A 25,433-nucleotide genomic window follows, 5' to 3' on the forward strand; every position below is an offset into this window, starting at 1 on the left:
CCCCCCCCACCCCCCCCCCCCCCCCCCCCGCCCCTCGCCGCACCCCCACCCCCCCCCCCCCCCCCCCCCCCCCCCCCCCCCCCCCCCCCCCCCCACCCCCACCCCCCCCCCCAGGACCCCCTCCCCCCCCTCCCCTCCCTCCTCTCCCCCCCCCCCTCCCTCCCCCCCCCCCCCTGCCCCCTCCCCCCCCCCCTGGGCTGGGCTGGGCTGGGGACACTGGCTGGGGGGGGGGCCCCCCCAGCAGCGGCAGGCGGCGGCGCAGGACAGGAGCCTGCTGCTGCCGCCCGCCGCCCGCTGCCCGCGGACCCCGCCGCGGAGGCCCGGCCGGGGCCCCACCCCGAGGCCTGCTGGGCCTGCACGGACCCCCCCGCGCCTCCGCCCCGGGCCAGGACGCCGGGCCCGGCTGGACCAGCCCCCCGACCCGCCCCCGCGCCCCCCCGCCCCCGCCCGCCCCCCGCCCGCCGCCGCCGCGCCCGGCCCGCCCGCCCGCCCGAGCTGCGCCGGCCACGCCCCCTGGGCCGGGACCTGGGGGAGAGGGGGGAGCCCCGCGCCCGCCGGGCGGGAGCCCGCCGCGCCCCGGGCCCGCGCCGGACCCCGGCCCGGGGACCCTGGGGCGAGCCCCGCCGCGCCCCCCTGCTTACCTGCCTGCTCCTCCCCTCCCCCTCCCTCCTCTTTCCGCGAATGGGATTTTGGGGGGGGGGGGAGGGGAGGAGGGGAGGGAGGGGAAGGAGGGGAGAGAGAGAGGAGAGCTTCAGCAGGCTTTTGTTAAAATTAGCAGCCTTTACTGAACTGGTTTGTCCTGAAAACCCTCACTAAAATCTAAAATAATTAACAAAAACAGATCGCGGAAACAGTGCCCCGTTCCAGCTCAGCTCACCCTGCCCTGCCTCTTCTTTTAGCCGGTTCTCTCTGTCCTAATTTTTTTTAGCAAGCGGTTGCGCGAAAACGCTGGCGAACTGTCTGCAGCTCACCCCTGATTCTATTTCCCTATGTTAAGTTCTCACACCTTCTATGGGTCATCTCAATTATCATTTCAACGGTTTTTTTTCTCCTGCTGATGATAGCTCATCTCAATTGATTGGACTCTTACAGTTGGTATGCATACTTTCACCTTTTCATGTTCTCTGTATGTATAAATATCTCCTGTCTGTGTGTTCCATTCTATGCATCTGAAGAAGTGAGCTGTAGCCCACGAAAGCTTATGCTGAAATAAATTTGTTAGTCTCTAAGGTGCCACAAGTACTCCTGTTCTTTTTGCGAATACAGACTAACACGGCTGCTACTCTGAAACCAGTCACCAGGATGTTGATTTAGCTTTCTAAAGCAGGTATTTAGGGTCCAGATTTTTAGAGGTATTTAGGCATTTAAAGATGCAGATGGGTATCTAGTGAGATTTTCAAAAGCACATGGGCACTTGAGTTAGGCATTTAGGCACCTACCTGAATTTTCAATAGCTCCTATCTACATCTTGAGGCACCTAAATACTTTTTCAAAATCTGTCCTTAGATGCTAGTCAAACAGCCCAAGTTTGAAAATAAAGCCAAATAATAGGAAGAAGTGTTCCAAGTCTGTCTGGATTTTAACTCAGCTCCTATATCACAATACATGTTTGTAGATTTTAGAAAATGTAGGACTATATAGCATGCCCTCATTTTTTTGGTCTGACTAGAACTCTCAATTGAAGCCAATGGGAAATTCAGCATAAAAATTGATAGCACTACCGTATGTTACCCTATCGCTACAATTTGCTGGAATAGTTTATGTATGTGTTTTAAAATCTCAGGACAATATATAAAGCCATTCAATAATGCAGGTGAATAAGATTAGAATTTAGATTAAACTGATCTTTCTAATAAAGATATTCTAAATCAAAATTGTGTTGAGAATTTACTAGATTAATACTGCAGGGTTTACTACAGATTTACTTTAGTAGAAGATCCAGATGTCATATATTATACTATTCACCACTCACTGTTAGCAGTGTCTTACTCCAATAATAATGCAGTGCAATATTGGCAGGGATACCTAATCTCAAATGTTACAGCACACCTGGCTTTTTTCTGAAATATTTTAGTAGGTAATTGTTTGCCTGGGCATGTTCCACAAGCACCTGTAGTTTGCTTTTGACCATTACTCAACATACTCATAGAATTCACTTCTCTCTCTTAATTTCAATTCAGTGACAATTTTTGAGCATTGAAATTTGATGAACAAAAGTAAAACATTATCCTTTATGGCTCTGTGAGAAGAGAAACCAGCTTTACTGGAAATGGTCTATCTTATTACTGAGGTCATATTTTATCTCTCTTGGTTTCAAGTCATTAGATCATATATCCCATAGCTAAACTTCATGATCTTCTAGTGTTTCAGAGAAAAATATGGATTATCTTCTTTAGAGGCTCAGATGTGGAGTAAACAACTCTCTGAACTTTTTGCCCTGGTTTTATTTTAAATTAATTCATTCTTTTTATATAAAAATATGAAATAGATTTTTGAAGATGCCTCTGTAGCTGCTGGCAGAGACAGGTGTTTTGATAATTCTCAGATCTCTTACTGCAAGAAGATGGATCAGTGCTGTTTTTACTGAGGTTAAATTATATTTGCTTCAGGTACAGTATATTTTCACACCTTAGTATGTAACTAATGGAACTGAAGTTTCATTAAGTACTAAAATCTACTATGAATATAAAGCTTTTAGTTTAGATTTAGCACAGACAAAACCCCTGAATTTTTATACTTAACAGTTCCAACAACTCAGATTCTGCTCCCTATGTAGCAGTTGCTAAATGATGATAGCTGAAATGCCTTTGAGCTCCATAATACAAACCCTTTACATTCAGAACCGCTACTGTATCAATGAGATCTCCCTTGAGGATCATTTCAGGATCAGGCTCTTAATATATATGTGCAATGTAGCTAAGTAGTGGTTGCTGTGGGAACCATAACTTTCAAAGTACTGCCTTTTGTGTAAAATATCAACTACATTTTAATGCCAAGATATGAATGGAATTTAACCTTTTTGAGATAGGAAAAAAAGAGGCAGTGGTGCACACATTAACTGTAATATATAATAAAAAATAATTATATTAATGCATTCAGCATGCAGATGATACCCAAATCTACTATATGTCTGTATTTCTTCAGACCTACACAGTGTAGGAAACTGCTTTTTCCAGCCTCAAGTCATGATCAGATATGAGCTAGCTGGTTGATGATCTCGCTCAATTGATGAACTTCAGGAAATGGAAAAGGTTATAGGAATTTGAATGAGTTTGCTCATCTGTTGTTAACTCAGATTTGTTTAGGAGGGTCAGGGAGGATTGGGGAGTGTTTGGATCATTAGGTGCTTTTAAATATCTACTTAGGAAGAGTGGCCAGGAGTGTTGTGGGTTTTGTCCATCTGCAATTTGCAAGAAAACTGTGACCTTTCTTTCCAGATGTAGGTAGTTATGCCTTTGTTCCCTTCAGAATGGTGATCTTCACTGGCTTCCAGTTCATTTCAGGTACAATTCAAGATGTTGGGTTTGACTTATATGGTCTGGGTTTTGGCATCCTCAGTAATGTTCTCTCTTCCTGGGTTCACTTCACAATGCTTGAGATAAGATAAGACTCAGAACATCCATGTGAGCGTGAAATGATTATCCTTATTATGTGGTTTACCCAAGAATAAAGAGTTAAGCAGTGAAAGAATTGGAAACAGAGTCCAGGACTTCTCTTCCTGTTCTCTGACCATAAGATCAAACTCTCAACTTTGTTTTAATATTTTTCATTAGTGATCAACATTACTTCATTCAACTTGTGTGTTATCCAAAATGAAGCTGAGGATTTTGATTATTTTGGTTACATTTGTTTAAAATAATGGTATTCAGCTTCTCTTCTAAATATTTACATAGACAGATGCATAAAAATGTGATGTTAAACTAGTGTTAGAGTGCATGGAATAAATAAAATTCTCCAGAGTCTCATGTGCAGCAGTGGGGAAGAAATAATTATTTGGATCCAAAGAATGAAAACATCAGTTTCAATAAGATTACTTTGTTTGGAGCAAAGCTTCCTCTTAGGTGAAATATTTTATATAATTTATGATAATATATAACTATTTAGTTATATATATATATATATATATATATATATATATATATATATATGAAATAGACAAAATAAAATAATTAGTAAATATTTAGATTTTACATTTAGATTTTTAAATTTACAAAATATCCTTCAGATTTTCTGATCTATCCATTTAATTTCAAAGTCCTTATTCATAGTACCTTGTATTCAGCCTATTATCCTCTTCATGAAGTTAAAGTAATTTTTACTGGCAAAAGCTGGCCTTCACTTCTGGCAAAAAAAACTACCCAGGCCTCCCTCCTGCTAGAATTTTGCAAAGAAGCATGTTCTCTCTTTCCCCTCTGAATACACACAGCTCTAGTGAAAATCAGTATCAGTATTGGAAAATCAGAAAATCGGTATTGGAAAATTAAAACATTTTGAAAATATTTATTAATTTTGAGAAATGTTTCAACTGAATAAGGAAATTCATTGCAAAATATTGCAAGTACACTTGCATGTTATCTCTAAGCTAATCATTTTTACAAAAGGTATTAGACTGGCTCAGTGAACAAAGAATATTATCTTCTTTGATTGATGGTTATGAATACTATATCCAGTGAATGTGTAGGCTTCTGAACCAAGAAGTATTTATGTAATCTTTGGCCTTTTTAACTATAAAGCAAAATGGAGCCAAAAAGACATTTGCTCTCACTTCTTGTCCATTAGTTTGGTATAATATATCTATTTTCTTGTCCAATAAAGATTGTTTAATTCAGCTAATTGTGACACTGCGGCTAATGTGTACAAATGCATACAAGCAAAGTGCGTCCATGTTGGGGTGGGTATAATTGCAGTAGGCAACAGATAAACTGATGTAGGTGCTTTGGAGAATATCACAATATCAAGCAGGCACTTATTTGAAGCTACTGCAGACAGAAAACACAAAATACTCATATCTATAAGATCAACAAACACTTGTTCATCTCTTTATCAGGTCCATCATTGTGGATCTAGGAAAAATCTGAGATCCTGGAGCTCTTCAATGGAAATCACACTGTTCCAGAACAGAGATGTAGAAAGTTACAAATTGCCACTGTCATCCAACAAAATAATTCCTGTGCTTGACACAGAAGCAGAAATTGTCAAGGTGTGCTGTGGAATTACCAAGCTAATAGAACAAAAGGAAATTAGACATTTGAGAATTTAGATTCATTCCTTTAGAAGATTATTTTTTTTCTCCAAGTTAGATCTGATTTCAGTAGGTATGCAGAAGACCAGGACACATTGAAACCCTGTATCTCAGTCATTTATACGTACCAGAAGGAGTTATCTTCCAATTATTACTTTGTCTTGCATCTTTACTTTTTGGAAAAAGTGTTGTGCCCACCATTTAAATGCTAGTGTTTACCAAGAGTTACCACACAGTGGTATTGCAGGTACCACAGCCTCCCTCTATACTTTGGTTCCGTTTTAACTTCACTCTGGCAGGGTAAAATGGCATAAATGAGATTAAAGCCCCAAGTCTCAGTCTGGATTCAAAGTATGCTAGTTAGCAGTGTGAATGAACTTCAGCTGATTTTAGGTTTGGGTCAATGGTCATTTTGATTACACTAGACTTCTAAGCAGCTTTTGAAGACAGGGATGATAAGTTGTTTGGTAACTATGGAACATGGGTAATATATCTGGAACCATTCTCTAGATTTTCCAGTCACATATGGAAGGTAGAAGTTAACTGGTGGTAGTAAGAAAAGTGTGTCTTCTCCAAGAGATTTGAAATGTGGTTCCCCTCAAAGGTTATATTTATGCCTACGCCTAACATATACTGCCTGTTGGCAGTAACCTATCTGAATGCAGGCTGTACGTACATTGCCACATGGAGCTTAGCACATTGGTCTCTATTATGAAGAGATGTTTGGATGGTATCTTTGACTGGATGTTTCACAGCTAATCGTGTTAAACTTGTGAAATGTATAATGGATCATTGTTAGACGAAGGCTTTCTCCCTTCTTGTTTCCAAATGTGCCCGTCACAGAATGGGAGCAGTGAAGAACCCTGTTATTTATTTATTTATTTTACTTCATCCTCTCCACAAAGTGTATAATTTATCCAGGATGAATTTTTATTTATTCTTCAATAAGTTTGAAACCCATATACTTATCACTGTGACCATAGGGCTCAACTGTTGTAATTCCCACTTAGGAAAGGTTCCAGTAGGGCTTCTTAGCTATTTACAGCCAGTCCATAACACAGCAGCTTGCCTGCTTTTGCAGCTGAGCTGCTGTAATCCTATTACACTCACCCTGAATTCTATATACTGGCTGCCTACTCAATGACTTTAATGGGCAAAGAACCCGGCTATGTTAGAGATTGATTTCATCTGGTGCATATCTGCATTCTGAAACCATCTACTGCATACTCCCACTTATAGTTACTGTACCACCTTGCAGTGCCTTGTGGTAGAACCCTCTTCTAGCAGTTGTCAGCTACAGTGTTCTCATACCCCAGCCCCTCCCCTTAGCATCCTGACACACTGAGGATGAGGCTATATAGGAGTGGAGCACCTCTTCACCTCAGTTCCTTCCAACAACATGCCACAACAGATGTGGTTTCTTTGAAGCTGGAGTCTTGTTTTCTTCTAGTTAATGTGTTAGAGTTAGTTTATATAGTCAGCAAGTAATTAGGTTCTGGGGTATGGCAGACCCATAGAAATAAAAAAAACCTGAGGTTTAAGAGGTCCACTTCCCATCCGTCTATCTTCCTAGTATCAGACGACAAAGTGCAGTGTCTGGAGTGTCTGGGAGAAGGCCACTCATCATCTAGTTGTTCAATCTGATGAACCTTCACACACACATACACACCGAGCCTGCAAGGACAGAGAGACTTGTCTGTAGCTCTTTCCACTCAAGGAAGACCTCAAGGCTAAACCCTCTGGACCCATTCAGGCTTTGGCTCCAAAGTCCTAAGAAGTTAGCTTCAGCCCCAGTGGCCTCAGTTCCAGTTGACTTCAACCTTCCAAGAAACCACATTCCCTATTAGGGCCAGGCTTGGTTCCTGAAGCTCCCTCAGTCAAGCCCATAAAGCGCTAGGTGTCCAAGCAAAGGGCTGTGAGGTTGGGTCCCACTGCCTGGTTCTGGAAGAAAAGTTGAGCACCAGTTCAGTGTCTGTTATTGGTTCTATACCTCGTCTCCCAGGATGATCTAACCCTCATGTCACTCCTGCGGCTGCAAGACCAGGGTTGTTAGGGAGACTGACTGCATCTTCTGGATCCCAGAAGAGGGATAAAAGCAGTGCCTCTGAGTGAGGGCCACCAGCACCTTCAACCTCAGAGGCTATAGCACTGAGAAAAAAGAAGCATAAGAATAAAACAGCCAGTGTTATCAGTGCATGTTCTTGCACTTCAGAATTCTCTGATCCATCTGATTTGGATAGGAATTCTACTGTTCCAAAGAAGAGACCTGTTCTGATTACAGTTTCAGTAAGCAAGGAAATGAGTCATGTATTTTTTGATCCAATGATGTTTGAATCTTTGGACCCACTATTGTTACCTCGTCCAGCCTCTGTTCTGGTCTTGGCTACCTCTTCAGTTCCAGAGAGTTCTGTCATTATGGCAGGCTAAGCCAAGCATTCAGCTCTGGGGCATCTCAGATCCAGATGTGATGCGTACAGTGCATAAAAGGAGGCAGGCATCCTTGGTTCCAGAGTCTCCTTCATCATCTCCTGCTAGGAAGAAGAGACCAGATGCTGCTTCTGTGTCTTTTCTGGAATGCTTCCTCCTAGGACTCTTTCAGGGTCTCCACAAACCGCAGGTTTCCCATTCTCATCTCATCTCATGTCCCATTACTTCTTTCTTGGATCTGGACCCTGGAGGAGAATAGAGGAAGAAAGTGAAAATCTGTAACAAGGTTTGCCCCTCTCCCTGCTGATATGTTCCCAAACCACAGTTGTTAGGGAGACTGGCAGTTCTTAGGCCTGTGGGGGACTACCTCAGGAATTATTCAATTACCTCCTCCGCCCCCATAGATGGATAGTTGGTATTTCATCTGAAAAGAATGTGGAAAGCCAAAAGATACTTGGATTTGACCCCTTCAGATCCAGTGACATTACAGAGAGTGGTATAAGATGTTCTGTCTGAGGAAGAGGATGAAGAGAGAGCTCCTAATTTTGATAAGGGGCTTCTAGAAACTGACCTCAAGCCTGATCTGTCAGTAGATGAGCATATGGGGGGTGACTTCAGCCTCCTCCCCTTTCAAGAATGCTGTGCAGTTCCACTATCTGTTGGATTGCATGATGTCCACCTTGAATCTCCCTCTCTCTTGAAGAGACTTCCCACCTGGTAATCAATATCCCAAGTGCTTCTGCCAAGAGTATGATATCACTGCCCATTATGGATGGGTATTACAGCCAAGCAAAGTGTTGTGGTCCAACCCCCTGTCTCTTGTCAACCTATCTCTAAGAAGGTGGACAAACTACATTAGATATCCTCTGAAGGGTTCTCCTACTTCCATACCCAGCCTCTGGCCAACTTGGTGGTGGTGGCCTCTGCCAGCAACATAATTAGTTCTGGACAACCACACTCCATCCCAGATGATAAAGAAGGGGAAAAGATGGACTTCTTGCGGAGAAAGATGTTCTCCTTACCCCTAAGTATCAGGGTAGTGAATTATCAGGCAGTGATGGCCTGTTATCAATTCCATCTATGAGAGAAAATGTTGTCCTTCCTCCAAGATTTGCCTGATGGCAGGATAAGGTTGGCAAACACCATCCTATTGGAGGGTCAGAATGTAGCTAAACATTCCCTCAGGGCATGCTGGAAGAGTCCCCGTTTGAAGAGGAGGGTCTTTTTAGTGAATAAAACTAATGAGTTAGAAAAATTAAGTGACACAAGATCAACATCCCTATCTCAGGGGTTGATCCCTTCTACTCAAAGGAGGCCCTCCACTCCCTCTTTCAGGTATTAAAGGCATCAGTACTCCCAGCCCTCAATGTCTCACTTTCCTTCCAATCAAAGATATCAACAATATCAACATGCGAAGCCTCACAGAGTCATTGCAAGAGAAAGCCTTCAATCAGGGTGCCAAACAATCCTGTCGGCATTCTCGCCCAGAAACACCAAGCCTCATTTTGGATGAGATGATTGAGAGTCCAGAGCCAGACAACCTGTGTCTTTCTTTCCCTTCTTTGGAGATAGGCTAGCACACTTCAGCAACACATAGAGGCAGATTACATTAGATCACTGGTTCTTAGAGATCATGGAAAAGGGCTGTACTGAACAATTCAAAACATTGTCTCCTTCTAACTCTCCCTACCCATTCCTCTTTAGGGATTCCTCTCATGAGGCAATTCTCACAGAAGTACAGAAGTTGCTTCTGATAGAACAATCAAGGAGGTTCCTAGTTACCCAAAGGGTTAGGATTTTTACTCCCAATATTTTCTGGTCCAAAAGAAGGATGGTGAGTTTCTGGCCAATATTAGACTTGAGAGAATTTAAACTGGTATATCCGTAATCTGGTTTCATGTGCTAATTCTGTCCTCCTGCAGTCACCCCAGAATTGCCTTCTACAGTGTGAGCTGGGTTTTGCAAGATGGTGCTTCAGTCTATATCCAGTGAAGACTCCAAGTTAGTCTCAGTAGCGCTTATCAATCTATACTTTAAATAGGAATATACAGAGCCACTCAAAGAAGAAATGAATGTTATTTACCTGTAATTAGAGTTCTCAAGATGGCTCTGCATATTTACACTTTCCCCATCTCTGTCAGAGTGCTCATATTGTCTCTGGCTTTGAGGTGGAAGAAACTGACATGCAGAGGGTGCTCCGCCTCTGTAGAGTTTAGCCCTCCATGCCATGTGTGAAGATGCTGAGGGAAGGAGCTGAGGTGCAAGAGCCCTCTAACTGACACTGCTAGAAGAGGATTCTACCACAAGGAACCATAAAGTGGTGCAGAACCCATAAGTGTAAATGTGCAGGTCCATCTTGAAGACTCTGGTTACTGGTGAGTAACCTTCATTTTTATAGAGGTTTCATCATCATTATACCAATATAACTGGAAAAATCTCCCATGTAAGCAAGCCATTAGAGAGGGCTGCCTCCTTCTTTCCCTAGGGGTGTGTGTTGAAATGGTGTTATCCCATTTTAGAGGTTAAGCTCATAAATCACATTTTGAAATACAGGTTGAAATATGCAATTGATTCAGATATTTGTGGTCATATTTTGTCACGGTGTATTAACTGATTACTCAGCATCTCCCAGCATTTCAGGGGTAATGGGCTGCATTTTATGAGCGCTAGGTGTTTTACACTTAAATGATTCTTAGCTCTGGGGCTGTCTATAAGGACAAATAGGGGGGGAATCAAATCTCAGGGAACATTGAGAAAATAGGGATGGCTTTTTGTCATAAGAAAAATGAATATCTGAACAATTTCTGGATGACTGATCATCCCTCCAATAACCTCCATTTATGTCTCTCTTAGAGCCAAATCTTAAATCCTGACTCACTCCATACTGAGGCAAAACTCTCGTTGACTTAAGTGGGAGTTTTGTGTGGCGAGGGTCCAGATTATTCCATCCCATGGAAATCCCACAGGATAGGTCTCACAGAAAGGAGATCATCATATGTGAAGGTCCCCATATTATTGAAGAGGAAGGGAATTTTTCACCTCCTTGCAGAAAATGGGGTCAGGGCTGACCCACAATCATAGCAGATCCTTAGGGAGCCACCTAGGCACCTCTTTTGGCTCTTTGTCAGGATGGCTCTATTGGCTTCATGTGCATATCTCCCCTTTCTTCTGCCCTTTCTGCACAGAAGGAGAGGCTCAGCCACTTCCATTCACCTGCAGCCCCAGGAACTATCCCCACGGCTGCAAGGGCACAGTCTCCAAGAGTAGGCAGGATGGGGCAGAGATCAGTCTCCCTCTCCAGCCCTGTAGCACTTAGCCAGAAAGATGATAGTTGGGGGTATATCATCTTTTTCATGGGTTACCTTTTCCCTGCCTCTGAGCCTCAGATGGTCAGTTGTTATCAGGGGGTGGTCCTGATAGCACAATTCCAAGGGAGCCATCCTCCTACGGAACTAGAGGGGGTGCTGAGAGCAGGAGTCAGTGTTGTAGCACACTGTGTTTCTTGCAGGTTACCCTGAGCTCCTGTATATATAATCTGGAATTTTCCAGGAGTGTCAGTGAGCCTCATGGTCTTTTCTCTCTCTGAAGGCAAGCCCCACCCTCCAGATGTAGTGATTTAGGGGATCTCAATCCTCAGAGATTTCTTCCCCAAAGCAGCTTCCATTGCATTTTACCTCAGAAGGGGATGATATAGTCTGCCTAAGGATTTTGTCATTTCGGTACTGTTTGAGTGTATTTTCAAAGGTGAGTAAGGAGCTAAAGTCCCATTGGAAGTCAATCAGACTCATCCTCCATAGCCTCGTAGGCACCCCTGAAAATCTCACTTCTTACTCTTGAATAAAACAATATTGAGAAATAAGTGAATAAGCTTCTGACACATCTTTTATTTCTGAAGACTCTCAACTACTGAACCCTACTAGTATGTTAAAATTCAACATACTTTATATAGATGTGTATTTATAAGTATACCCATACTCATGGTACTGTTGTTATTTTAGGCCATATCAGAATATTAACAGAAAATAGAACCAGACATTTAAATCAGTGGACTTCCAGCTGCCCAGGAACTGAATACTTCCTCACAGACCAGTGGAAATAAATACATTAGATGCTGAGCTCCAGCTGTGCTTGTATCTAGTATATTCATTTTCTTATTAGATATAGTCTCTGCTGTGTTTTTTTCTTATGTGTTTTACATGATTCAGTAAGCCAGAGAAAGGATCTGTGTCAGGGTCCCCCCACTACCACCACTCTGAATTCTGGGGTACAAATGTGGGGACCTACATGAAAGACCTACTATGCTTATATCCTACCAGCTTAGGTTAAAACTTCCCCCAGGCAGAAATTCCTTTCCTTGTCCTTGGACGGTATTGCTGCCACCATCAAGTAATTTAAACAAAAACTCAGGGAAGGGTCGCTTGGAGCCTGATCTCCCCTCCCCCCCCCCCAAAAAAATATCCCCCAAGCCCCTTCACCCCCTTTCCTGGGCAGGCTTGAGAATAATATACCAACCAATTGGTTAGCAATGTGAGCACAGGCCAAACCCTTTCTTTTTAGGACACTAAAATCAATCAGGTTCTCAAAAGAAGAAATTTATTATAAAGAAAAGAATAAAAGAATCACACCTGCAAAATCGGGATGGAAGGTAACTTTATAGGGTAATAAAAAGATTTAAAACACAGAGGACTCCCCTTTGGGCTCAGCTTCACAGTTACAAAAACAGGAATAAAACTACCTTTTAGCATAGAGAAAATTCACAAGCTAAAACAAAAGATAATCCAATGTATTTCCTTGCCTTACTTACAATTTGTGTCATCTTAGATGAATCATTTCAGGTATGTTTTCAGGAGATGTTATCCCTGCCTGGTCTCTTCCTCCATCCAGAGAAGGAACAACAAAAAGAGCACAAACAAAACCTCTGCCCCTACCACCCCCAGATTTGAAAGTATCTTCTTTCCTTATTGGCCCTTTTGGTCAGGTGCCAACCAGGTTATTTAACTCAACCCCTTACAGGGGTAAAGATTCAGTATAGCTGCCCAGGAGGGATTTTATGCTACCCTTATCTGTATGTTTATGACAATCTGTTTCTAAGGAGTACTGTATGTAAGACATAGGAGGTAACTGTCCCATTGTATTTGGCACCATGAGGCCCCAGCTGGAGTACTGTGTCCAGTTCTGAGCACCACAAAAGATGTGGACAAAAAAGGAAGTCCAGCGGAGAGCAACAAAAATGATCAAAGATTTAGAAAACTTGATCTAAGGAAAGGCTAAAAAAGGGTGGGGGGCATGTTTAGTTGTTAGTAAAGAAGACTGGTGGGTGAGATCTGATAACAGTTTTCAAATATTTTCAGAACTGTTATAAAGTGGACAGTGATCAATTGTTCTCCATGTCCACTGAGAGTAGGGCAAGAAGTAACAGGCTTAATCTGCAGCAAGGGAGATTTAGGCTAAATATTAGGAAAAAGTTTTCAAACTATAAAGAGTAAGTTAAGCTCTGGAATAGGCTTCCAAAGGGGGTTGTAGAATCCCTGTCATTGGAAGTTTTTAAGACTAGGTTGCACAGAAACCTGTCAGGGATGGTCTAGGTATACTTGGTCCTGCCTCAGCACAGGCAGCTGGATTAGATGATTTATCGAGGTCCCTTCCAACTCTGCATTTATGATCTTTTTGTATTTAGATGTTAATGTGCATCCTGCTTTGCAGTAAAAAGAAGGAATTTCCACATATCTTTCCCTGCATAATCTCCAAGAAATGCACTTGCATAAAGCATGTCATTTTCAGCAAAAGGAATTTATTTGGGGGCAGGGGAAGGTGTTAGCCATGAAGGAGATTTTGTTATAAACCTAAGATAAGCGTTGGTTAAATTATTAAGAACTTATTCATACAATGCCAGAATCATAGGGAAGATTCCCCTTCTGAATTATCCAAGGTCAGATAGTTCAGTGAGAAAATCCTCTCTTAATTCTGGTCCTCCAATGTATTGTAATCCTTCCAAGACATTAAACATTACACTGTTAGAGTAAGGATCTGCTACAGAGCACCATTTTTGTTAGACAATGATATAAAAAGTCTCCATGTAGATGTCAGGAGTGGGTAATTGGAAAGCCAATGTTTGTCTTTGAACAACAAAACAAGGGTTGTGCAATGTATTAGAATCTGTCTCCGCTTTTCTCCATGAGGAATACAATTGCTGTACCAGTTTGCACTAGTGTCTCTCTAGTCTAGTGTTCTGCTTTGATACTGGCCAGTTCCAATTGCTTCACGGGGAGGAACACAGCTTGGAAAATAGGATGGATGCATCCCATTCTTATAGAAATAACAGGCAAAAAGGGGAAAAAAGAAAGATACCACATTTTGGTAGTGTCGGATATGCCATAGAAGACCAGTTAGAATGATAAGGTGATGAACTGACAGCAAGCAACACTCATGAGCACATGCAAATCCTTTAAAAGCATTGTTACCACAAAAAATAAAACAAAACAAAAAATAAACAAACAAGCACCTCCCTCACACACAAGCATCCAATAACAGATGGAAGACACATGTTTCCACAGCAAATTCAAAATAAATAAATGCATTTTTCAGGGCATTGAAGCTATTTGAGAATTTGGCAAATAGCTTTGGATAGTAAATAAATAAATAATAAAACACATCAGAAACAACATTTTTTTTTTTTTGTTTTTTTTTTTTAAAAACAAACCAACCAACGGTCATTTTTTTTTTGGAAACTAAATGCCAGCTCAAATCAGCATTTACATTTTTTTTTTTTTCCAAATTTTATTATTATTTTTTTTTTTTTTTTATAAAAAAAAAATTCAGTGTTCGTTAGAAACAAAGCAATTTTTTTTTAGATTTTTCAGTTCCTCCACCACACCAAAAAATCAATTATTCACTGTTCTACTGATGAATTCAATAACACTTGTAGGAAAAACGGTTTTAACATCTTTGTGCTAGCCCCAAAATTGTCTATTTTCCTTTTGAGCACACTAACTCTAACTGCTGTATAAATAAGAGATCAAGACACAAGAGTCAAGAAGCAACTTCTCTTTGGTAGTAGCTAGTCAGGCCACTCCTTCCACTACCTGCTTTTGCCTATGTTCGTAATGATTGATTACATATGTTGCACAAGCCCTTTGTGCCTCACCCCCTGCTGATTTGGCTGTCTCTGTCTTCACTCCCTCTCTCTGGCTGCTCTCCTCTCTCAGCCCCACTCACAGCCTGCAGCTCACAGCCTGCATCATTCTGCAGTCGTTTAGTATGGTCTGTCTCTCTTCTTCTCTCTTCTCTCTGCAGGACCCCCTGCCCTGCTGCCTGATCCTCCACTCCAGCAGCTGCTGCCAGACTGACACTTGAATATATTATATATCTTTTTTTTCTTTTTTTTGCCCTGGTCCCCGTGTATAGATGTATCTGGGTGGGTCCTTGCTTGTTCTAGGTTGACCTTTTGCTCAACTCTTGATCTCAGTAAGAGGTGCCCAATAAGGAGCCATTAAGCTTATTACAACACCAGTCTTTTAACCTAGTTGTTAATGTGAAACATACACCACTAAAATGCAGAAGGGATAGTAATGGAATCACATGAGCATGGTTGTTGGGGTTTTTTTGTTTTGCCCCCTAAACCTTTCACTACTGCTAGACTGTGCATTTGTCTTGGCATCACTATTTAAAATAATAATGTCACAAGCTACCATGCCACTAACTTTACGCCACCCTAAACATATGTCTGCATTGCAATTAGGTGGTGCAATTGCAGCTTGCATAGGCATAGGCAGATAACCTAGCTCAAGGAACAGTAGCAGTGTAGCCCCTGAAGCAGGTGTGGTGGCATAGGATAGCCACTTAAGTATGGGCAAAGGTCCTGGGCAGGTTGTACTCAGAAGTCTAGCTTGTACTCCCACCTCTGCTTCTGCAGCTACACAGTAATGGTTACTTGATCAAAGCTAGAATGGATATACCTATGCAAGCTGCAATCACGCTTCCCGATTGCAGTGACGACATACCCTAAAATAAATAATTTTCTTGGTCTATGTGGCATTGGAGACTGTGCTTTTTAAGGCTTGAGCTTTCAAGACAAAAAATCTGGGTGGGGTGCTTTGAAGTGCTTGTTCTTATTCACAGCCAGTTGGAACCAGATGTAGAATAAAGGAGATTGTTTGTTTGCAATCACCATAAGCATTGCATGATCACTGAATATCAGATTATATCTAACAGTATGAAATGTGTTAAGGAGATCATTAATATAACTGTCATGCAGTATTTTCTTATATGAAAATATGTCTCATTTGGAGTTCATTTAAAAAAAAGTGAGAAAATGTTACGGATGATCATTTCTAGGGTCTCAGCCATAGTAAAATTAGGTAAGAAATATTGCAATTCCCAGGCAAAGCTCTTTACATAATTCCATTATAGAATGCATATGATTAAATTGAAATTGTATACTTATCTAATATTAGCTTTCACCTGCCATCCTCTCATAATTTATTATTGAATATTGTATCTATACCACAATAGTGAAATTAAGGTCAGTGTGTATCAGATGTTCAATTATGCTACATTCTGCATTTTCATAAGGTACTTATTTTTTCCCAGTGAAAAAGGGTAATGATGAATCAACTTTTAGAAAAATCAATGAAGAAGCATCTTAAATACAAGGAACAGAAATCATCATTAAACTTGTGTCATGGATAATAGAATAAATTCACATTTTGATGCCCATTTTGTGGTTGCGATGACTTGAGCTCTCTCATTTACATGAATATAATAATTGTAATCAATAAGTTCATTTAAAATTAATGCAATACAATAAAGCTTCTGTCATGGTTTATTAGAAAACTTGATTAGAGTTATTACCTGCTGACAGTATAATGCATCCTCTAATTATTTTTTTGAAGGCCATGTCATGTATTATGATAACCTTTCCACAATGGAGTTTGCTTTAAATAAAATGACCACCCTTACTATTTTCATAAATTTCATGAAACATACCCCATCCTTTCACACTGGCAGACAATGTGCTCAGGTGGATCTAGACTGAAATCTAGCCCTATATATTTCTCACTGGAGCTGGAAAAAATACAGCAGAAATCTGATCCGTCTGCAACATTTTAGAGATTTGGAAGAACGTGAACAGCATTGGAAAGGGTTTCCTCAATCAGAGGGGGAGTCAGACTTCCTTCTCATTCATTAGCAAACCCTCACTCTTACTGTTCTAGGATACTGTCTTCTGTCTCTTGTTCACTACTCTGACTCATTCCTAGAAATCCTTCCCCAATTCCAGAATCCTTTCCTCTTCCTACCCCACTTTGGTTACCTTCTGCCACCCTTCATGACCTTATCTCTGCCCTTGCCCCACAATGGTTCAGTTCCATCTTATCTCATCATGGTTCCAACACTGACTTCCATTCTATTCAACAGGCTCAGCATCCTGCTGCTGTCCTCCCCATTTTCTATTTTTTTGCTGAATAGCAAGTCACTCTGTAGTGAAATTTGGATTTTGTCACATTTCTGAAAGCATTTAACAGACTATTGCTGAACCAGTGCTTAGCTTGATTGGACATTCAAATGATAAAGGAATATAGTTTGTTTCATTGTGAATCAGCCCTTTTTCAGCATATTTTTCTACCCTAGACCAAGAATAAAAATTACACTTCAAATTCTGTATGATCATGTTTCAAGTGAGAGATTTTATGATGCAAAGAGGGTTTTAGCTCAGTCAATCAACAGTCAATTTCTAGGTAAAATAGGAGAAATAATCATTTGTTCTTTAAATGGAACACACATCATCACTTAGAAACTCAAGTGAACTGTGCTTTCACATCCAAAGTTAGGACCATGAATACAGAAATCAGGAATATCACTGACAGCAAGCAGCCTCTGTATTATTAAAGAAGCAACCTCAGAAAGAACATGGCAGTTCTAGAAATGTTTTGTGCTGCATCTCTGTCAGGAAACTCCAGTTTGGGTTTGCTTTATACTTGTTATAAGAGTATAAAAAAATGAATTATTGTAAGTCTTCTCTTCTGCATTCTGAAGCAGAATGTTGAATTTAATATCTTAATTATTGTCAGCTGGAGGTGAAAATTCTAGGTTTCACTCAGCAAAGTGTTGTTAATTCAAATGAAAAAAAAATAGCTATAGCCACTCAATATTTTCACCATTTTGTTCACACATCACAAATGCATCATCAATTTACAGATTTCTTGAACATCCTATGACAATTAAGTCTCTGATCTTCCAAAAACATGTGTGTTTAACTTTTACTCTCTGAGAGTAGTTCCATTAAAACAACAGAATTACTCAGACTGCGGATGAAATCCCGGCTCCATCAAAGTCTGTGGGAAAACTCCCATTCACTTCAGTGTTGTCAGAATTTCACCCATTATATGGAAACTGAAACTCAAGCATGATTTTTATCCTTGCTAGTAATGTCTGTTCAGTTACACCAATAACTGCACTAAAGTGTGTAGTAGTTGTGTGGGTTGGGTTTGGGTTCTTTTTTGTCTTTCTTTGTTTTTTGCTCTTCCTTTTTATAAAAATACCAAGAGGCCATAATCTGAATCTTTTTTTCCCTTTTAGAATAAAACCTTTCATATAGTTTTGAGACCTGATCCTGTACCAAGAGCTCTGCCCTTGGGTGGAAATTCTCTAGTTCCAATTGCACTCTGCATGGAGGCCTGTGCTGATGGATCCCAGTGCAGGTCTCCATGCACAGTCCAAATGGAATCAGGGTGTTGGTGAATCCCAATATAGGATCAGAGCCTAAAACTGTATGGAAGTTTCTATTTTTTTATTCCAGAGATATACTATGGCTGATGCATGACAAACATGCATAGTGAAGTCTTGGTCAAACGGTGATTATTTGCACAGTACATCTAGTATTTTAAACATGACTTTGAATTGAGTTTTCAGTGTTTGACACAATATTTGCTTTTTTTTTAAATAACTGTCTACATGAAAAAATCTACTGAAGGCTCTTTTTTCAGTAAGAATATAATTGTTGTTCCTGATATTTAAGCCTCTGACTAGTGCTAGACTGTAAATGTTTTAGAAAGAATCTTCCTACAAATGAACCTCAGCATCTTTGTCAATCATCTGAGAAATGTTGTGTTGCACAGAAATAGTATCAGCTACCATGGACTGTTCTGGAAAAGGACATTTCCTGGAATTGTATGATGAGAGGCATAATAGCCTTTTTAAGGCTCTCTGTGTAATTTATCATAGCACTCTTTCACATGATGGTACTTTTGTGGTAAGTAACCTTTCTAAAGTACTGAAAATGGTGGATATGGAGTAGCAGTCCTTCGTGGACAGTAAATGTAAGATATAGATCAAAGAGAAATATGGGCAGCTACAGTACAAGAGAAAGAGTGAGAAAGTAGTAAAATTCAAGACTAAAAATAAATATATAAAACCAACATATCAGCTTGTCTGAATGCTTTTAACTTCCTTAACTCTAGAAATAATTATTTGCAAAATCAAAAATTACACACAGCCCTCCATTTTTGTTGTCTAATTGAGCAAGGTTCCAATAGAATCTTGTAAACGAGCAAGTCAAATACGAGCTAAATAGATAACATTGAGCTAATACATAATATACAGTTTATGACATCATCACTAATCTGAGAAGTTCATTCTCTCTAGACTGGAGTGAATAATTTACAGCATACAGTTCATTCAGCAAATTTAGATGCTCTTTCTGCTCCTGTAGTATCCATTATTAGGTAAGTTTCCTCTAATGTGTGTGTTATCTGAGTATACTTGATTGAAAATCTTGATTTTTTTTTCTTTTTACTCTATGGATTGATTATTCACAGACTACATTTATTTTGTCTTGCTTTGTTGCAACTGATTCATTATATCACATGCTATTGTTTCTTTGCCCTGATTGGATTAGTGTACAAGTCATACTCAAACATGTTCTGGCATTTACTTTCCATGAACATTGTGCCAGCAGAATGGGTCACTCAAATATTCACAAAAAATAACCAGGAAGGCCCTGATACAGTGTCCATTGAAGTCAATTAAAAGATGTCTGTTGACATCAATGGGTATAGCTTTATTCTGTAAAAGGACACTGTGGCTGAAGCCAAAAGTCAGGACACTAATTAAAAATGTTTGCATTATTCATCCCTCTTTAATGCTCATTTTCCCATAATTCCGCCCATAGGCTCATTACACATTTATTGGCAATACCTCAAACGAATGTTTCAGAACACTCTGTGAAAAATTTCTAAACAATGAGTAGTATAAGTCTTTGCTCCCTGCTGAGCACGTTTCCACTACTTTGGCACTGCCTGGTTATAAAAGCATCTCTGTTCTGCATGCTTTTTGGATATTGCTTTCATCACTTAATCCAAGGTCATTATTATCAAACAACAGCATGTGCTCTACATAGATCAAACATATCTCCTACAAGAAATAATGACACCATGTACAGAAACAATTAAGAGTTTGAAGTCCAAATAAACCAGTGACCAAAACAGAGGCATATTATCCAAAATTTACTCTGTTTTTACTTAAAAAGCAAGAACCACATATCAATATCAATTTAAATAATCTTTGCAGTATTAAAAAAAGACTTATTTGATACTCAATGAAAATGTGTGTTTCCTTCAGTTCTAAAATGTGTTTCTAAATTACTAGTATATATATTTTTATTTTAAATAATAATAATAATAAAAATAATAATAAAAAAACCTAGTAATTTAGAAACACATTTTAGAACTGAAGGAAACACACATTTTCATTGAGTATCAAATAAGTCTTTTTTTAATACTGCAAAGATTATTTAAATCGAGGAGCAATAAAACAGATCTCTGCTGGAAATGTAACTCAGTACCTTTCTAAACCTTTGTGGCTGGTTTGCCCTTGTGGTCAGACACTTCAGGTAACGAACAAAATATTCACTCCTGTGCAAATTAATATTGCTTTATCTGGAGTAGAAAATAATCATACAACAATAAAAGTGCACTGCCTTCTGTGCTTTATGCTGGTTTCCTGCTACATTTGCTATTGCAGCCCAAAGGCGAAAGTGTATTCCCATTGTGGTCAACTGGTATTGTTACCCTCACTGTACACTATTGCTCTAGTTTCCCACCATATTCCAGCTCTTCCTGCTGCTGACAAGACACACACCCATTCACTCCTTGGGGAGGGGGATGAATCAAGAATTAAAGGGTTAAAGAAGAGAATGGCTCAGAAAAAGTTCCGTAATGATTGGTCAGCAGAAGGTGTGACCTCATTTTGAGAGTGACTGAAGGAAAGTAGTTAGTGAGTTCAGAGAAGTACGCTGGAGCAAGTCCATGGAGACTTGAAAGCAAATTAGAACCTAAAGGAAGCTGATGAATGATGGGGGTTTATTTGCTCCCACTCTCCAGTGTGAGAGAGTAGCTTGACCACAACATTTTGGACCTCCTGAACTTTTGAGATAAGTTGTGTTAGGAAGAGTGGTCTTAAAGAATCATTGTAGGAGTAGAAATAGCAACGTTAAAGTCCAAGGGAAAAATGGAACTAAATTTAAAGCTTGAGATCAAGGATGTCTTAAAAAAAGTGGCTTTGGAAGCAAAATAAAGTTCTAAATTAAGAAGAGTAGCAGAAGAATATAAAGTTTGGAACAAAGAAGACTTTTCTCTAGGAGGAAGACTTCAATCTTTTGAAGCATTCAGAAGTTATATCAAGAAGTTGACAGGCAAATATTTGGCAAATAATGTGTGGTAGAACTGGAATATAGAACTGTGTGGCATCTGCAAAAGTCAGCCTATCCTAGCTTTTTATACCATGCCCATCACCATGATCTATGTGTGCTTTAGGAAGCTGATGCAAATCCCATTTCAGTCAGTGGGATTCTTTCCATTAACTTCAATGGACTTTTGATCAGGCCATAAAAAGTTGTCCAAAGTTAATATTAATGAAGAAGTAATTTAGAGGGGAAAAGTAAAAGAAGAGGTAAAGAGGTAGCAAGGTAGGATGGTCTATAGTAGGATTAAGAAATTATATAAACTCTCCAGCAGATATGAATAAGAAGTAGTTAATGACTTAATCGGCATTGCTGGCTCAGGACTGGCAGAAAAAGTCTTGTGCTTGTATTTTTTTTCCTGATTTTCTAAGACGGGAAGACAAAAAATGAACAAGAAAATGAACACACACACAGACACCCCACAGATAATGTACGGGTATATGTTTGCATCGTTCGGTATGTTTTATTGGCATTTCAGCAGCAATCAAGAGATTGATAAAGACAACATTACCTTTTGGATCTCAGCTAATAGGAAGTACGATATCTCTGTCTTCCTGTTCTTTTAGTAATTCTTTTTACTGGTTTTGTTTCCAGAGACTAATCACAGCATGGTCCAGCTTTGGATCCTTGCTCGGTTCCTCAACTCAGATATCACAGTCAGCAATAAACTGTTCTGCAGATACACTTCCAGGTCTTCAATGATATTCACTTTGCCATCCTAGCTGTGTTGATGCCTTATAGCTATTGGTTTAAAATACATATTTTTTTATGATCTCCAAGCTACCTAAATATATTTTTCTTGCTTAATCCATAACTGCAGTAGCTGGAATCAATTAGCATGTCTATTATTCTTTCCTTTAAATAACTTTTCATGTTTTTGTGTGCTGTCATACATATTTGACACCATTATGTTATTTTTACACTAACTTCCATTGTTTTAATGCTTTCCACTCTCAAGTTTAACAGAAAGAAAATGACTAATAGCAAGAGTGGTAATGGTTCGGCATACTTAAAAAGATTTAGACGTTTGGTTTGTATGAGCACCCTAGATTTCAACTGTTTAGCCAAACCTTAAATTATCTTATGCAAACCTCTTGGATCTAAAAATTGGGCTGGGAAATTCATGGAATTGCAATGTTTCCTGGTTCTGGTGAGGCTGTGGGTATGTCTACACTATGGGATTATTCTGATTTTACAGAAACCGTTTTTTTAAAACAGATTGTATAAAGTCAAGTGCACGTGGCCACACTAAGCACATTAATTCAGCGGTGTGCGTCCATGTACCGAGGCTAGCGTCGATTTCCGGAGCATTGCACTCTGGGTAGCTATCCTGTAGCTATCCCATAGTTCCCGCAGTCTCCCCCGCCCATTGGAATTCTGGGTTGAGATCCCAATGCATGATGGGGCAAAAACAGTGTCGCGGGTGATTCTGGGTAAATGTCGTCACTCAATCCTTCCTCCGTGAAAGCAACGGCAGACGATCATTTTGTGCCCTTTTTCACCTGGATTGCCCTGGCAGACGCCATAGCATGGCAACCATGGAGTCTGTTTTGCCTTTTGTCACTGTCACCGTATGTGTACTGGATGCTGCTGACAGAGGAGGTACTGCAGTGCTACACAGCAGCATTCATTTGCCTTTGCAAGGTAGCAGAGACGATTACCATCCCTATTGCACCGTCTGCCATTGTAAATTGGCAATGAGATGATGGTTATCAGTCATTTTGCACCGTTTGCATTTGGAAATTGGCGATGACGGTTATCAATCCTTTTGTACCGTCTGCTGCTGTCATGGGTGCTCCTGGCTGGCCTCTCTGAGGTCAGCCGGGGGCGCATGGACAAAAATGGGAATGACTCCCTGGGTCATTCCCTTCTTTATGTTTTGTCTAAAAATAGAGTCAGTCCTGCCTAGAATATGGGGCAAGTGTACTAGAGAACCAGAGAGCACAGCTGCTCCATGTCAGAGCCCCAGAGATCCTGCAGAAATGATGAGCTGCATGCCATTCTAGGGGGTTCTCCTGCAACAACCCCACCCGTTGCTTCCCTCGTCGCCAACCCTCCTGGGCTACCGTGGCAGTGTCTCCCCATTTGTGTGATGAAGTAATAATGCAGGAATAAGAAACACTGACTTTTTAGTGAGATAAAATGAGGGGGAGGCAACCTCCAGCTTCTATGATAGTCCAGGCAGGACATTAAATGGTGTGGGGGGAGGGGGGAGAGGAGCGCAGCCTCCTGCTGCTATGATAGTCCAGGCAGTACAGAATCTTTTCTTTAGACATGAAAGGGGGTGGGGGCTGATGGAGCTCAGCCCCCAGTTGCTATGGTGAGGATGGTTACCAATCCTTTTGTACCATCTGCCGGGAATGACTGGGAGTCATTCCTATTTTTACCCAGGTGCCCCCGGCCGACCTCACTGAGGCCAGCCAGCAGCACTCACGGGCTGATGATGATGATGGATAGCAGTCATATTGTACCGTCTGCCACCAGGAAGGGTATGCTGGTGTTCAGTGCTGCAGCACCCCGTCTACCAGCAGCATGCAGTAGACATAGGGTGACATTGAAAAAAGTCGAGAAATGATTTTTTTCCCTTTTCTTTCGGGGGTGGGGGAAGAAGGGTGTAAATTGACGACATACGCCCTGAAACACCCGGGAAAATGTTTTTGACCCTTCATGCATTTGGAGCTCAGCCAAGAATGCAAATGCTTTTCGGAGACTGCGGGGACTGTGGGATAGCTGGAGTCCTCAGTACTGCCTCCCTCCCTCCATGAGCGTCCATTTGATTCTTTGGCTTTCCATTACGCTTCTCACACAGCACTGTGCTGAGTCTCTGATGTGGCCTCTGTCTATCATAGCCTGGAGATTTTTTCAAATGCTTTGGCATTTCGTCTTCTGGAACGGAGCTCTGATAGAACAGATTTGTCTCCCATACGGTCCATGCTGGAGCTCTTTTGGGATATGGGACTGCATCGCCACCCGTGCTAATCAGAGCTCCACGCTGGGCAAACAGTAAATGAAATTCAAAAGTTCGCGGGGCTTTTCCTGTCTACCTGGCCAGTGCATCCGAGTTCAGATTGCTTTCCAGAGCGATCACAATGGGCCACTGTGGGATACCGCCCGGAGGCCAATACCATTGATTTGCGGCCACACTAACCCTAATCCGACATGGCAATACCGATTTCAGTGCTACTCCTCTCGTCAGGGAGGAGTACAGAAATTGGTTTAAAGAGCCCTTTATATCGATATAAAGGGCCTCATTGTGTGGGTTAAATAGGTTTAACGCTGCTAAATTCGGTTTAAATGCGTAGTGTAGACCAGGCCTGTGAAAACCTCCCACAACTGACTTTCTCATGGTACATTGCTAATGACCTTCCTAGTCCAGTCTGAAACCAGAAAATGGTTTGAAACACAACTCTCATAAAAACAAAAAACATCTGAGCTTTTGTGACCCAAAACAATGGCTAACTTTGACCTTTGCATCGATTCTTTGCTTGTCTGATCTCAGTGATTCACTAGTGTAGGGTTTTTAGCTTTCTAGGAGCCCTTTTTTGAAGCTCCCTCACTAAACAGAGTGGAAGGCTGAAGTGGTTATCCTGTCTCTGAAGGTTCTCATGCCTCTTGGGGTATTGCTAACCCATCCCTTCTAGAGGCCACTTATCCCTAGGGCTCAGAAGAGATCTAAAGAATGTTTTATTTTTTTCCTGACTCATGTTTAAAGTATATCCTTGGGAGTATACTCCCTAACCTTCCTACACTGTCACAATCATTTCAACAGATAAAATCTGAGCTCCATCCTACACCATCTTTTCATTCGGTACATTTTTCATATAATTAACATTTCCAGCAAAAGGCAGCATAATAAAACTGTGTTGCCTCCTTTCTTACTCATGGTTGTGAGACTGCTTTTTTATTTAAGTGAGAAAACAAATGAAATGATTTCCCAGCCCTTAATCCTCCTGTCTTCAAGCACATACAGCCATGAGATTATAGGGTTTATTTTAGACTAAGGGTTAAATTTTGTCAGAGATGCTCATT

General features: G+C 40.8%; 1 long non-coding RNA gene across 6 annotated transcripts in view; it reads left to right on the forward strand.

Moving 5' to 3' along the window:
• Positions 1–25,433, forward strand: part of LOC120396755 — a 253,501-nt gene that overhangs the window by 80,965 nt on the left and 147,103 nt on the right. The window lies entirely within an intron of this gene.

Source organism: Mauremys reevesii, linkage group 2, assembly GCF_016161935.1.
Source record: "Mauremys reevesii isolate NIE-2019 linkage group 2, ASM1616193v1, whole genome shotgun sequence".
Taxonomy (NCBI): Eukaryota; Metazoa; Chordata; order Testudines; family Geoemydidae; genus Mauremys; species Mauremys reevesii.